This window comes from Mycteria americana, chromosome 24 (genome assembly GCF_035582795.1).
Source record: "Mycteria americana isolate JAX WOST 10 ecotype Jacksonville Zoo and Gardens chromosome 24, USCA_MyAme_1.0, whole genome shotgun sequence".
In the NCBI taxonomy this organism is placed as follows: Eukaryota; Metazoa; Chordata; class Aves; order Ciconiiformes; family Ciconiidae; genus Mycteria; species Mycteria americana.
Window position 1 is genome coordinate 1,709,322 of NC_134388.1, and position 14,869 is coordinate 1,724,190.

A 14,869-nucleotide genomic window follows, 5' to 3' on the forward strand; every position below is an offset into this window, starting at 1 on the left:
AAAAGGTTCAGGGTCCCCGCCGTTGGGGTGGGGGCTCTTCACCTGGGGGTGCATCAGACGGGACGCTGCTAGGGGCCTGGCTTTTTCTTTTTCTTTTGTCTGGTTCTTGATGTGTTTCTGTCGCTCTTCAGTTTCCCAGGCCCTGAACGCGAACGTTTCACGGCAGGAAGGTCTCGTCCGCCCGCCCCCGAGCAGCTCGTTCTCCCGTGCGTGATTGAGAGTGGCTCGTTTTGTGTTGTCTGCTTGCGAATTAGCCCTTATTAACTCGTGCCTGTGGGAGGAGGGCAGGGTTCATAGCTGGATGCTTTCCTGACAGAAATTCTCTGGCTTTTCTCGCTAACTCACCGGTGCTGAGCCGGTTCCGTAGCATGAGCTGTACAGGTCTCTGCAGACCACACCTGGCACGCTGCGTGTTCACTGCTGGAGATTTGCCTTGAAATAAAATCAAAACTATTTGCTTTCCCCCTCTCCCGCTCCAGAGGATGGGTAAATTCTCAAGTCAAATGTCCGACCAACTCGCGTGTTCTCAAAGTGCTTGAAATCGCCTCTTTCTGTGGTGCGGGGTGGCGGGATGGTGCAAAAAAAAAAGGGGAAGGATGGCTCTGCCGTCAGGTACTTTGGGGGCAATTTTATTCTCTCCAGGGGCGGGACGCAGGTCATGGCCCCTCGCCGCCCTCCTGAGCTGGGAGCAGGAGGAGGAGCACTGTGTAACACCACGGGGACGGGATGGCAACATCTGGGCTTTACGTGCAAAGTAGCTCATTTTATTTTCCTAATTCTCTAAAATCATAGCATTTTCTTCTAGAAGCAAACACCTACGGGGGAAAAGTACTTCAGACAAATGCTGGGGGGAGAGCGTTTCCCTGGAACTGGGAGAGAATCGGGTCAAGCGGCTGGAAATGCTGAAATGGGTATTTGGGGAGACGCTGGTGGCTGAAGACCCGATTCTCCCCCAAAACCACACAAACTCATTTGCCCATTGCCTGTAAATATTTTTGGGGTGAATCTGTCCCATGCCGTGAAGAAGATGAGAGCAGCGGGATCGTACCGGACTGCCTCCTCCCTCCAACATTACCCTGAAAAGCTCAAGCACGGACGGCTCTTGTGCCACCGAGAGAAAGAAACGATTCTCCCGGCTGTGTCCTCCTTTGCCGAGTGAGCGCAGGGAGAGAATTTTTATGGCCGAATGATTGGTCAGAATAACTCCAAAAAAAGAAAGCGAAAGGCTTTTGGAGGTGGCACCAGGGGTTGCGTGCCCACCCGGCTCCCATCCTGGCGGGTCCCAGCAGCCTGGAGCTCCGTCCCGTTGACCTCCCCTGCGAGGCAGCAGGGACGGCGGCGGCTTTGCTCGGGGCTGGTGTCCCCAAAAAGGCTTTGACGTCTGTAAAATGCCAGCCCCTGGCTTCCCTCTGCTCCCGTGGGCCGGGGTGGGGTGGGATGGGATGGAGGAGGCTGCAGGGCTTCGCCCACCGGTACCACGGCCACACACCCCCTCCGCGGGCCCCCCCCGACCCAGCTCCCCTCCCCAGAGATGGCCCCGCCAGGCCCTGGCGCTGGTTGGGCCCTATAGCGGGGCTGTGCGTCGTACTGGGGGCCGTACCCCAGAACAGGGGTTGTACTCTAGTGGGGGGTTCAGCCACATATTAGGGCCTGTCCCCTGTACTGGGTCGATATACCCCATACCGGAGCCTGTCCCCTATAGCGGGGCTGTGCCCTATACTGCGGCCTGTTCCCTGCGATGGGGCTGTACCCGACCCTGAGGACGGTGCCCTATACGGGATCCTGGTCGCTATAGTGGTGCAATCCCCCGTAACGGGAACCACCTCCCGCAGTGGGACCCGTCCCCTATAGCGGGCTGTGCCCCTGTAGGGTACCCTATAGCGGAGGCCTGGCCCCTGTGGGGGAGCTGTGCCCTACACCAGCGCCTGCGCTGTACAGGGGGCTGTAGGCAACGTAGGGGCCTGTCCCCACAGCGGAGCTGGGCCCCGTACCGAGGCCCCCACACCGGGCCAGGCCGCGCTCCCGCCCGCCGGGCAGCAGGCAGTTAAAGGGAGGCCCTGCCGGTAGCCGCCAAGCGCGGCGCTGCCGTAAAGTGCCCCCGCGCTGCTGCAAAGCCGCCCTCCCGCCGCTCGCCTCAAGCCTGCTATTCTCGAACGCGCTTTACGCCAACGCCGTTGCGCCACCACCCTCCCGTCGGCTGCGCTTGCGCCGAGCTCCGCCGGGCCTCTCCGCTTCGGAGTTGGTATTCAGGAAGGGCGCTTGCGCCGGCGGCGTGGCGGGGGGCGCATGGGTGCGCGCGGAGCCTACGCCGGCGGCGTAGCGTTGTCGCTGGCTGGCCGCTGCCCGCGGAGTGGTGAGGGGAGGCGAGAGGCGGCGTGAGGAGAGCCGGGCCGGGGGCGCCGCCATGGGGAGGCGGCCGCGGGGCAGCGGCAGTGCGGCCCGCCGCTGAGGGCCCGCGGAGGTAACCGCCGCCGCGGGGCGCCGGGGCCGCGCCGGGGTGCCCTGTTGCTGCGGTTCGCCCCGGCCGGGACCGGGCAGTGCCGGGGAGGGGGGGGGCGGGCCGGGCGGCGCCTCAGGCGGGGGCGGGGGGGGGCCGGGCCCGGGGCGCTGGGGAGGCTGTGGGGGCCGGGCAGGCCCCGGAGAGCAGAAAGGGCCGTGGGGGCCACGGGGCAAGGTAGGTGCCGGGGGGAGGCCCAGGCTTGGCCTGGGGGGGCTGAGGGGGTCGGGGGGGCTGGTGGGGCTGGGGTGGGGCTCAGACTGGCCCCGGGGGTCTGCGGGGGCCGCCGGGCTCAGGTTGGGGTCGGGTCGGGCCCGGGGGCTGAGGGCCCGGGGCCGCCTCGCTCCGTTTCCTCCCGGCGATGCCTGTTTTGTAGCCCTGAGGAAGGGGTCCGGGTCCACTCGGGATCGCGACCCCCCCCCGAAGCCCGTCTGAGGCCGGGTCGGTGGCAGGGATGGGGTCGGGCCTCCCTGGGTTGTGTCCCCCGGGCCTGCACCCTGCCCTGGCCTGCCCGGTGGAGCCAGAGCCTCGCAGGATGTTGGCTCCTTTGTATGTGGCTTTCCTCTCTCCAGAGGGGTTGGGAAGTGTTTATTTGGGGAAAGGGACTGTGCTGAATCTGGTATTTAAAATAGCTTTTTTTTTTGTTCCTTTAGCAAAGCGGGTGAGGATGAATGTGAGAAACAGGAAAAATACCCTCCCCCTTCTGCCCCCACTCAGACAGGCGCTGACTTTAACTGTTCCTAAGGCAGCCAAGAGGAGAGCTTTGCAGATGAGAAGCAGCTCTCCTGTGGAGCTGGGCCACCAGAGGCCTGTGGCTCCTGTTTGGTGGCTGGCAGAGGAGAACTGAGTGAGGCTCTTGGACCTAGGGGGGCAAATAATGTGAAGTTGTGGGGGTGTTCGGGAAGGTGTCTTTTCTTTTGAGGAATGGCTTGTGGTCTGGGCAGCGTGGGGACTTGCTGTGTTAGGTGTATTTCTCAAGTTAAAAAATGAAGTTTGTTAAACCTCTTTCAAGTTGCCATGAAATTAGTCTGTTCTGAACAAGCTAGAGGTAACTGGGACCCGAGTCAAACCGTGTGTAAAATGACTGCAAGCATGCAAGTGTTTCGCACCAGTGTGTTTGGAAGTTGCCTCGTTAACTAATCCATTTGTTTTCCTCTTGTACAACAAGTGGTTGGATATCTGGAAATGAATTCTGAGGAGTGTAAGTTCATCTGCTGGCTGGACTGTCCTGTCAGCCTGCCACTCGTGGCGTGCCCCCACCTCCCCACTGCCAGCACAGAGGTTTAAAAATTGGGCCTTATATAACAGATTGGAGAAAACGTTTGGTGTTTGCCAGTGTGTCTGAAAAAGAATTGCTGTAAATTAGGGCAGGAGGCCTCCATGGGGATCCTGTGGAGAGGCCTTCTCTGTGGCGGGGTAGGCTTGACTGCTGTGAGGAACTTGCCAAAGATTTGTTGGTTTTGTTTTAATTCGGTGCATTACAGATAGGAACGTTGTTTGGTGATGATTTTATCACTGCTTAGCACCTTTTGGGCCTCTGGGTGGGTTGTAGTCTTGTGGTGCAGTCGAGGATGGTCTAACCCCAATCTGCTGCCTGGCTGGTGGCAGCTTCTCTCAGGTCTGTGGTGGTATGCACGCTTGGGGAGCCCCCAGTTCCCCCTGGAGGGGACTGTCTTGTTAGCTTGTAGAGATGGCTGCCCTCCCGTGTCAGTCTGCCTCGGGATTTGATCTCCTCCTCGTTAGCTTACAAATCTGTAAGGCCTTATAAATCGGTTCTGTAGTTTCTTTGCGAAAACAGCTGCCGCTCTGGTTTGCGCTTGCATCAAAACGACTGGGGTGCAGTTGGTGGTGGTTTGCAGGGGAGACTGTTTTTTCTGGGCAGTTTCTCTGGACGCACTGAATGGAGCTCTGTGTTTCTGCCCTTGCAGCGTGGTTTGTGTTTGGTTTTCTTGTTGCAGCACTCTTCAGAAGAGCGAGTGGAGAGGAGGAAGTTGGCACTTGCAGTTCAGCAGGTTTCTGGATTCTGCCCTGTGAGTGCTTCTCTCCACTGGTGTCAGTACGTAGAGAGGCTTCACATCGCCTCTTGTTTTGTATTCAGTCTCCAAGCTCCTGTGCAGCCCAAGTGTTGTCAAAACTGTTAATACGGGAGTGACTCAGCGGATCAATGAGAATGACATGAGGGTTGTGCTCATGGACAATCAGTATTTTTCCCCCCACCCCCTCCAGTCCCACTGGGCTGGAAGAGACGATGTCCGAGAGCAACTGCCAATAAACATGTTTACTGGACTCAGGCCTGACTGTGCTCTGTAGCCTTCTCTCCCCCCCCGCCGTGGTTTTCCTAGCTAGGAGGAGCTCTGATGAGCTGTGCTGGAGCAGCAATCCTTTGCTTTGGCTGGTCCATCCAGGTATGTGCCTAGCCTCTGGTCTGGGGGCATTACAGGCTGCTGGAAGGACCAGTCCTCACGTGAGCCAGTCTGGGTAGGAAGCTGTTTATCTCTGCCTTTCAGATAGGGGAACTGCAGCGCTACAGGCACTAAAGGCTTATCTGAGATGGTGAGGAAGCCTCCGGTGAGTGGCAACCCCTGCTGTACTTTGGCTCCTTCCTGGGGGTGTGCAGGAGGGGTGCAGTCCTCAGGACTGTGGAAGAGATGCTCTCCTTTTGCTCGCCAGGGCTGGCTAATGTGGGGTTTGGTTCCAGCGCATGGTGGCCTGGTTTGCCTTGTGCTACTCCTGTGACTTCCAGCTGCGTCAGGAGTCAAACCCTCTTCCCTCGTAGCGCTGCTGAGAGGGGAGAGACTTGAGTGCCAACACAGGAGCTTCCTTCGTGTGCTTACAACGGCTTTTTGCTCACAGCTTGTGGGAACAGCTCTGCCCACAACCCTGTAATTGGGCTTTGACTAGGCAGACTTGGCTTGTCCTGGGCACAGTGAGAAGCTGTGAAACTGAGCCTCCTTTCTCGGGCCCAGACATGGCGCGGCTTGGAGACTGCTTCGGTCCTGCTGTACCCTGTGAGCCAGGAGGGGAAGGAGGGGGAGCAGGTCTCAGCAACTCTGGGATTCTGCTGGAGAACAAGTTATCTTCCCGTTAGAAAAGCTGTGTGCTTATAAATAGTTTTGGGGTTTTATTAGAATGTATGTTTACACTTCATACTGGCAGTCTGCATCTCTGGTGGGCCCATCGCCGTAGAGAAGAAGCAGGGCTCAGTTGTGAGGAAAGTGTAAAGGTGACTTTCTGCTGGGGCAGCTGAACATGGAGTATTGGGGCTGTCCGTCTGGCTCCCAGATTCACGCTAGCTGCCCTCCATCTCCTGGGGAATTCTTCTAAATCCCTGCACAGGCTGCAGCCCTTCCTGTTGCACAGCCCCTCCCTTGCATGTTACGTTGATTCACTACTAATAACTGGCTTAAAAAAAAGCTCACTGCAGAGCATGCATCTAGCTGAGATGTTCCAGGATACCTCCTGCCATGTCTTTACTACACTATCAGCCTCCGGATGGCTCTCTGGCAGCCAGGGTGAAACATGGGTCTGCTCTTTCAAAGTTTGTCTCGACCTGAGGTGCTCAGAGCTGTGATCCCCACCACTCGTGTTCACCAGCCCTGCTGTGACAGGGAGGGAGAGGTGGTACAGCACGCACTGGGTGCAAGTGCAGTGCATGTAAAACCACAAAAAGTCTGTCTGTCTTCCGCTTGCTGTGATGGTAATGTTGCAGCAGATCAGCGCACTCGATAAGCGCTGAGGTGATCCCACGCTGTGCGATTTAGGAAATGGTTCTTCAGGTAAGCTGAAACTTGTAGGTAAGACTTTGCAGGGCATTTTAAAATGCTGCATGGAGCAAGATGTCCATTATTTCTTTCATAGCTCACAGTAAGGAGAGTTTGCTCCTGGAGTAGAGGAATTCAATTAGTTCTTGAAAGACTTTAAATTGGCTTCTTTGGTTCCAAAGGGATGATGGACAGAAGTTCACTGCATGTCCAGGAAGATTTCCCAGTGCCCATGAAGTCTGTATTCTGCTGGAAGGTTGGTGACAGTCACGTTTTCCAAGCAGCACCCTGCTGACATCTGCCTTCTCCACTGCAGTCAGACCCGTGTCGCTTAAAATGTTGCAGTATAAACATTCTCACTTGCAGGAAATGAAGGTCTTGATGTCTTGAGGCTAGTTCACCTGTGACAGTAAAACCAAGTGCTCTCATGATCTCATTGCTAAAAAGACTTGCACTAAGATGGTAGCATGTGGGAAGCCTGGAGTCCTCTCTTGTGAGGTCCAGAGGAGCTGAGCCTCAGGCCTGGGACGGGTTCACTGCGCTGCAGGCTGAGGTCTCTGCTTCCTCTCCAGCATTAACTTTTTTATCATTCAATTTTACATGTCCACCAATCAAAGAATGTCCTGTAGCCCTTTGTTATTTAATGTTATGTAATGTTTTTTAATGAGGGAGGCCTGGCTTTTGCTTTCCAAATGGTGAATTAGACAGTTGGCAGGTGACGCGCAGGCTTTGTCCGCCTGAGAGGGATGTTCTTAAGTTAATAAACAGGGGTTAAGGTTGGTCTTGAACTTGGATTTTGTGAAGCTTTCCTTTGGAAGAGCTTTGCAGCCCGGCCAGTCTGCAGCTGAGCAGACCTGCACAGGGGGAGTGGTGCTGGGGGGGGTTCGTGGGTACCCTGGGAGCATGGCCACGTCTCTGGGGGTTCATCCACCTTCCCAGTCTGGAGGCTGGAAAGTCTTGCTAAGAGTGGCTGTTGCCTGGGTGCGGGGGGCTGGGTGACGGGCTCTGAACGGTCAGCGGTAATCCAATTTAAAACCAGAACGGAGGTGTAATGGTTTTGTACTACTCAGAAGCTCCACTCTTACAGACTTGTCATTGCCCAATGTTTTTCGGTAGAAAATCTCGCTGCTTTTTTGCTTTTGAGATAGCACTGAGGTATAAACAACAAAGCAAGAAATCCTTTTTCTTTTCCTTTTTTTAGCATGGGCTGTCAGCAGTGGTGAAGTTTATACTCTCTGCCTGGTTTCCCCAGTTTGATGCAGTGAGAGGATTGTGCTTTCCAGCACCTTCTGTGCCGTACGTGTGGGCGAGGGGCAGGCTAAGGCTCTCCTGGAATCCCCCCACCCCCAACTGTGTCGATTCCTCCTATCCCGAAGGCGATGCAGTTGAAGCCTGGCTTTTGTGTTCCCAAGTACAGAGAATATTAAGGACGTGACTTAGAACAAGTGCTGGTAGTGGAGGTATGGTCTGTATGCTGGAAGGGACTCCTCGCAGCCGGGAGCTGAGGAGCAGCGGTCGCCTCTGGTGGGCGTGGGGTCAGCGTGCTATGGGACGAGGTGCTGGTGCTGAGAGGTACAGACTAGTCTCCACCTTGAGCCTTGGGAATTCCTGCACAAACTTGCTTGCTGGAGCTTGTTGCTCAGTGGGCTTCGGCAGCTGGGGAAGTAATAGGAAGTGCCTGGAGGGATGGAGCTTTAACGCTTCCTCCCGGGTAACTTGCATATGATTTTAAACGCATGCTGTTTTCATAGGGATGTCTGCCCGATCAGGGGATCCCGAGAAGAGATTGTCAGAGTCCTCAGCAGTCCTCCAGCCGAAGTAGTAGGTGTTTTGGTGCAGGGAGGAGAGTAGAGAGAGGAATTCCAGCACAGCAGACCGTCACGGCTCTCCATCTCACGCGGTAGCAGGGGATGTTGCCAGGGAGCAGCTCTCCACTGCTCAGGCCCCTCTTCTCCCTCCCAGGGTCGCTGCTTGGAGCAAGGCGCTCCTTGGGCTTACCAGGTCTGCAGGCACCAAGTTCAGGAGAGTGAAAGGGAAGCTCAGTCAACACACCGTACTGAATTTAGCTGCATATAGAATAAACACTGTGAATGGGAGTTATTGTGCAGTATGCTGTTCAGGCACACCTGTGCTGTGCTGCAGTAACCTTTCTCTAGCTAAAGCTCTCTGGGTAAATCTGTTGTGGCATTTTGCCACGGAGGAATGGTGGGCAGACCCCTTGTGTTGGAGCAAACTCTGGTTTCAGGTGGTTTTTGGCAGGGGCTCCTTTGCCTCAGCTGTGAGGCACAGACGCAGGCCTGCCTTCAGCAGGAGGTGTGTGAGCAGCATGGTGATGTAGCAGCCCCGTCTGCCGACGGGCTTGGCTCGGCAGCGACGCAGCATCGCAGGGCTGCTTTGGGGTGAGGCGAGGCCAGCTCTGCAGGGGCTCCGGCCACTCGGGGCTGGCTGCAGAGTCACGATGGGAGCTCTGCTCCCCTGTTCTGTCTGGAAAATGCCCGCAGCATCCCAGAGCCCGGGTGCAGCCATGCTTCAGGTGTACTGACCTCGCTGCATGCTTTTTTTTTTTTTCTCCTCACCCTTCCCTCTCCCTTTTATTGTGCTGACATCCCTCTGACTTCTTGGGTTCCTACCTTGCTGAGGTATTTTCTTGCAAGAGCGAGCATGTCTGCCAGAGAGCTGGGCTGCCTGCATAGCAGGAACAGCCTAGAGCATCTTCTGCACCGGAGAGATCAGTTTGCCAGGCATGGCTGGATGGAAAGGTGGGCGCCTTTGAGAATGGCAGCGGTGCAACTGGAGGGGGGAGGACACCGTGTGCAAATGCCCTCACTGCAGTCTGGATGGCACCCACGGTTCCCAGCAGGTCTTCTCTAATGTCTCTCTGAGTATATAAGCACAGAGCTGGAAACAAGATTCAAAATAATCCTGTGCACAGCGCAGAGGATGCACTGCAGCGGGCTTGGCTGGGTGACAGCAGACACCCGAGGTGTTATAATGCACGAGCAGGGGACAGTTGCCGCTGCTGGTTGTGGTCCTGGCAGGGGATGTGCAGAGCCTGAAATCTGACTTCTCCCAGGAGAAGAGTGTAATGCTCGGTGCTTTGCTCCTATTTTTGTTCAGAGCCAAAAATCAAAGTCCGGAGCAGTGCTTCTGCAGCCAGAATCATTTAAAGGCACTTGCTGTTGTTTTAGGGCCAATATTTAACTTGTGCCTATGATGAAGAATGTCTGTTAGACTCTAAATATTTGCCTTAAGGAAGAAGTTTGAGGGAAAAATGTCCACTGCTGGGGGGGAAGCAGGGGGGATTTCAGGAAACGAGTTTAAGTCTCTGCATTTACAGGTCTGTGTAAAACAGCCTGTGTGCCCCTTCTGGCGCGGCTCTGGCAGGTACTGAGGCTGCTCTGGCTGAGCCGCAGCGCAGGAGTGTCTGGGAGGAAATGTTTGTGTGCTCCGGCGGCTGGAGCAGGCAGCGGCGCAGGGTGTGTCTGCTCGCACAGCCCCAATCCTGCGCTCCCGCTGCCAAGGGGGATTTAAAGGCACAGGTTTGGAGCTGCTTTCCGGCTGGGGCTGGTGTGGGCAGCCAGGCTGAAGCGTGCGTAAACTTCCTGATAAAAGCAGCTTATCGGAAAAGAAATGCTCTGCTGCTTTTGCTTTCTCTGTGGTCTTTGGTGGTGAGAGTTCATTAGCTGTGAAATCCTCTGCAGTGGATCCTGCTAATGGCAGGGTTTCCTGTTCCCTGGACCTGCTCATTGAGGTGCTTGTGGTTTCTCCTGTCCTCTCTCACCTTTCTGTGTGATCCTTCTCGCAGTCTGCCACAAACACTGTCACATGGCCTCCAGTAAGCCTGTAAGGGTGTTCGTTTGCTGCTGGTCAGTGTTGAGCTTGTTGCACGTTTCTGGGCAGAGAGCAGCTCTGTGGAGCTGTGTGCTGGGATGCTGGTGGTGTATGTCAAAATTCAGGTCAGGTTATGCTGACATCTCAGTGGGCTGTATGGGCTGGTTGTGGTATGTGAGGACACAGTGATGGAGAGGAGCCTGGTCCTCTGTTACAGCTCCTTAGGTGGCCTTAGGCAGGTGAGGCAGCCCGTTTCCGCAGTCAGGGCAGGTTAGTAATTCTGGGTCTGGATGTGAAGTCTGGGCTTTCTTAGCTACATGGTAGCCCTCTGCCCCAACTTCTCGTGCTCTCTGCTCTTGATTGGATGCTTTTGGCCATCCTTGACTGTTTTAGTCGAGTTTTGCTTAGATACAGAAAGAACATGTTTTCTCTTGAAGCAAAATCAGGCACGTGGCTGTTTGTGAGCCAGTCCAAGGGGAAGGCTTTGCCCGGGCTCCTGCATGCAGAGTTCAGCCCAGCTCTGAAAGGTTGAGAACTTCCTCCTTCCAGTGTAGCAAAGGGCTTGCAGGCAGCCCTCAATCCCAGCCTGAAGCTATGCTAAGGAGAGCCACGTCCAGCCGGAGCATGGCTCTGGCTTTTAGCGACAGGTTTGGTGCTGGGGAAGCAAAGGCTTTTGTCAGGGCCCCGTCCAGCTCAGAGGGTGGTGTGTGCTGGAGTTCAGAGGGGATTGGGGGCTGTGTAGGAAGATAGGCTGTAGAGGGGTTCATGTTCCAGCATGTGGCTGGCAGCCCCTCTGAGCACACACCCACGGGGCTGGCTGCAGGTGGGCACCCAACAGCACTGTGCAGCTGTGGGAAGTCTTGGCCCATTTCCATAACGAGTGTTGATGGGTTTAAGCCCACAGATTGGCTGCATAATGATGAGGGAGCTAGGAGAGCTGTGTCCTGTCTGCAGGGACTGGAAGAGGTGATAGGAACTAGAAACATGAGTAATTAACTCAAAAAAAGAAAAGGTTTGGGTTTTGGATGAATGTGTGTACTAGAGAAGGGGGAACGTGTGTTGGCTGGGATTTCTGGGACAAATCGGAGAAGTGAGAGCCCAGAAATGAGGGAGAAGGGACAGTTTGTTCGTGCAAATAATGTTCCAGGTATTAATAGCAGCAAGATGAAATGGGTCCTCCTTGGAGGGGTGTATCCTGCGCGTTCTTTCATGTAGGTGATCCCTCTGACTTTAGAAATCAAGCCCTTTGTATAGGGCCCAGAGAAGCAGGTCTTGAGCAGGTAAGGTAAAGGGAGGAACCAGTGAGGTCGCACTAGATCTACCTTTTTGAGAGAGAGAGTAGTCTTTTGGATGAACCCCTTGAAAAGTTTCCTTTCCCAGTCCACAGCACCTCTGTAGCCACCTTTTTGGCTGTAGCCACTCCTGTGGTGTTCCTGTTTCCGTCCTGGCCTTCTGATCCCATGCAAAATACACACAGGTGGGGAATGAGGGAAGATGAGAGACAGCATTTGCAACGTGCCTTTCTGATGTGGAGGTTGGTGGCAAACCAGACGAGTCCTTAATCCACAAAGCTGTCACAGTGCTTAAGAAAGGGTTGTGAGTCTGATCCTCTACGTGAGGGATGGAGGAGTGAAAAGATCCTGAACAATTTGTGGCATGACCGGGAATGGGATGTAGGTCTCTGGCCCCTCTGTTCTGAAGCTTATTCCTCCCTGTGAGCCAGCAGACTGGGGTATTTCTCTAGGTCTTAGAAATTTGTCCCAGTTAGTCTCTGGTTAGTTGAGATTTGTCTTTCTCTACCCGCCTTTTCTTCTGTAAGATCATGGACATGTCATGCTGCTTCGCTTCCCCATCTGTAAAATAAGCAGGTCACTTCTTTACCTTCGAAAGAGGTTGCAAGGAAAAATGTGTAATGGATTGAGCTGCTTGGTCTTGTAATAGAGGGGGTGGGAAGATAAATGCCTCATGGATCGCTCGTTGCTTCTCTGAAGATGCTGCTGACACTTGCAAGCTGATGGATGTTGTCGTGCCACAGAGCATCCCTCCGCCCCAGTTACTCTGCAGGAAAGATTAATTGCATGGTGCTACTCTTTTTTTTTCCTCCTCATGGGCTGGGCTGTGGGTCCTGCTTGTGGTCCTGGAAGGCTGTCCCTGTTGGGTGACTGTCCCTGTTGGGGTGTAGAGCTGGGAGCAGTGTATGTAAGCTAGGACAGCAGTGAGCCAGCTCCTGTGTGACTTTGCAGTAGGGAAGTTATTCTGGCATCTCAGCACCGGAGTTTGACAGGTCTTTGGGGAGAGGTTTCCCTGTGAACCCCCCCTGGAAGCCTTCCCTTCATTCCCCCTCTTCTTTCCCCCCCAGCTCTTAAGGTTTGGCAGTCATTTGAGAGGAAACGTGTGGGGTTTTGAGCAGCCTGGGGAAGAAAGCAGAGGGGAAAATGGTGTTTGCATGAATGTGGGACAGCTTGGCTTGGCAGAGTTGTAGCTCTGCAACCCAGAAATGGAAACAGCCCTTGTCACCAGTGGGAACGACACCCCCCCTCCGCCCACCCTGCTCCGGGGCTCTCCAGGGCGATGGGCCCGCTCTGGAGCAAAGTGACCAGGCTGGGACAGAGCAGAGCTGGCATTGTTCCCCCCCATTCCGTGCCACCCTAGGGGGGCTGGGGAAGTTGCAATTAGCTGTAGTTTGGTGATTGAAGAGATAACTGGATCCAGGCACCCCTTTTTCCCCTGCCTTGTCTTGCAAAAGGCTACCCCAGATCTGCCAGTGCAGCTGCTTCCTAACCTGGTTCTGTCAAGAGGATATGGGTTAAGGGGAAAAAAAAAAAATCCTACTATTAAAAGTGCTTATGTGAACCCAGATTCTGCTGACAGAAAAAGGTTTGGTAGCGATACACATGACAGGAGGCCAAGTAGATCTCTGCAGAGTGACAGTCCCCAGATGGGCTGAGGAGCGGGGGAACCCTGCTGTCACACGCATCTTGCCGTTGCAGTGCACAAGCCTTTGGCAGCCGGGCTGGATGCACACTTTGAATCTGCTGAGTTGGAGTCCTTGTGGGTCTGTTTCCCCCCCTGAAACTGTGGCTGGTATGCGAGTGGCTTGTTAGTAACCCCTTCTGGAAACCCCTTCTAGCTGAAGGACCCAGAGTGCTCAACTTGCCCCCATTCCCTGCGAGTTGAGTAACTATCCCAAATCTTTGAGGTGGGAGATGAAACAGGCTGTGGTTTTCGTTCCTCCAGTGTTGCGTGACTTTCATCTCAGTCGCTTCCTCCCCTACCCTGCTCCCAAAGCGGGGCTGGGAAGAAGCCCTGTTATTTGAGCTACTGGGCAAATCTGTATTACAGCAATTGCCCATGAGAAGTGTTGATGAAGCTGATGGGGGAAAAACTGTCTGGTTTTTCAAAGCCACCCAGATGGGCTTTGCGCTCTCCTGGCAAGAGCTGGTTGCTTTGCAGCACAGAGTTCCCGGCCCTGTCCCTCATGCAGGCAGTAGGGCTGTCCCAAGCTGCCTGGCCGCTGGCCAGTGTCTTCTCCCAACTTAGGCTGCGCTGCTGAGTTTTCAGATCCCCTGCATATGCTCCCATCGCCTCCCTGGCTCTGCACTGAGTTTTCTGGGTGGTACAGCACAGCTCACCCTCCCTCCCCTGTTGTCAGGGCTGGGAGTCCCTCCTTTCCCCCACCACTGCCTGGTGAGAGCCCTGCAGTGGCAGAGCCAGGGAGGAAGCAGGAGATAAACGCTCGCCTGTGTCCCTCTGTATCCCCTGACAGAAGGTCGATGGCTCTTCAGAGGTGGTGCCTGCCCAGGCTGGCACTGGCGAGGAGGAGGAGGGAGGTGCTGGCTGAGCTCTGCCTGTGGGCGTCCGCTCTGCCTGTGGGTGTCCGCTCCACCCGCCTCCTGGAAATGCGAACCAGGAGACAAATCTGAAACCAATTGCCGCAGCCAGGCCTCTGACCCGCTCCTAGCACCAAGCAGGCGGTGCTGCGCGAGGCTGGGTTACTGCCCTGGCCTGGAGAAGGTACCTGTGGTCAGGGCCACATTCTGCACAGGTGACCTTAGAGGGCACAGCAGCCTCCAGGGACCGGGCTTTTCTCCCTCTTCTGCTGCTGCTTTCTGTGTGATGTTAGGCAGTTACGTGCCTCTGCTCCCTCTTCTGTAATGACACTTCCTTGGTGAAGTACTTTGAGCCAGCTGCTGCAAGGAGTAGCGTAAGAGCCAGGGGGCATTTATTGTTTGCATCAGCTGACTGGAAAGCCCCTGGAGCTTGTGACTAGGGACATCAGGAAGATAAGATGGCTAACGCTGCTGCTTGGATTCTTGCCCAGCTTGCTGGGAGGGAAGGAGGTGTGTGCCCAGCCCCTGGAGCCATATGGCGTGGATACCAGTGCAGGGTCGCGCATGTGTCTCTTCTGGGGTATCCCACCTGGCACAAGAGATGTGGTGGCAAGTACAAACTTTGAAATGGCAGTGTCCACACCTGGTATCATCTAGAGCTCCCTGGTGGCCTGGGCTCTGGTGGGACAGAGGGGTAACAAGAAAGTGGGGTTTTCTCATGTGTGGCTGCTTGGAAAGCTGTGGTTCAGAGAAAAGAAGAGTGTCTGCGGTGGACTTGTGGTGTGACTCCAGTTTGGGCAGCAGGGAAGTCCTGCCCTCCAGAGATGGTGGCTTCCAGGAGAAGAGCAAGCGTCACCTGCTGTCAGAGCAGGTTTGTGCCCTGGCACATAAATTGTCAGGCTGGTGCGATGTGTTCGTGGTAGTCCTCGGGCTCCTTGTCTGTCTTGCTC

The 14,869-nt window shown here is 55.2% G+C and overlaps 1 protein-coding gene across 3 annotated transcripts in view; it reads left to right on the forward strand.

The window, feature by feature from the left end:
- The first annotated feature begins 2,219 nt into the window (after nucleotides 1–2,219).
- The window catches only part of CSNK1G2 (casein kinase 1 gamma 2), a 46,247-nt gene continuing 33,597 nt past the window's right edge, over nucleotides 2,220–14,869 (forward strand). For 2 of the 3 annotated variants that reach the window (XM_075524613.1, XM_075524610.1), the window contains exon 1: nucleotides 2,245–2,461. The gene's annotated coding sequence lies outside the window, so the exon portion shown is untranslated. Of the gene's footprint in view, nucleotides 2,462–14,869 lie in introns of all 3 variants that reach the window. The other variant, XM_075524611.1, reaches the window with a different exon arrangement.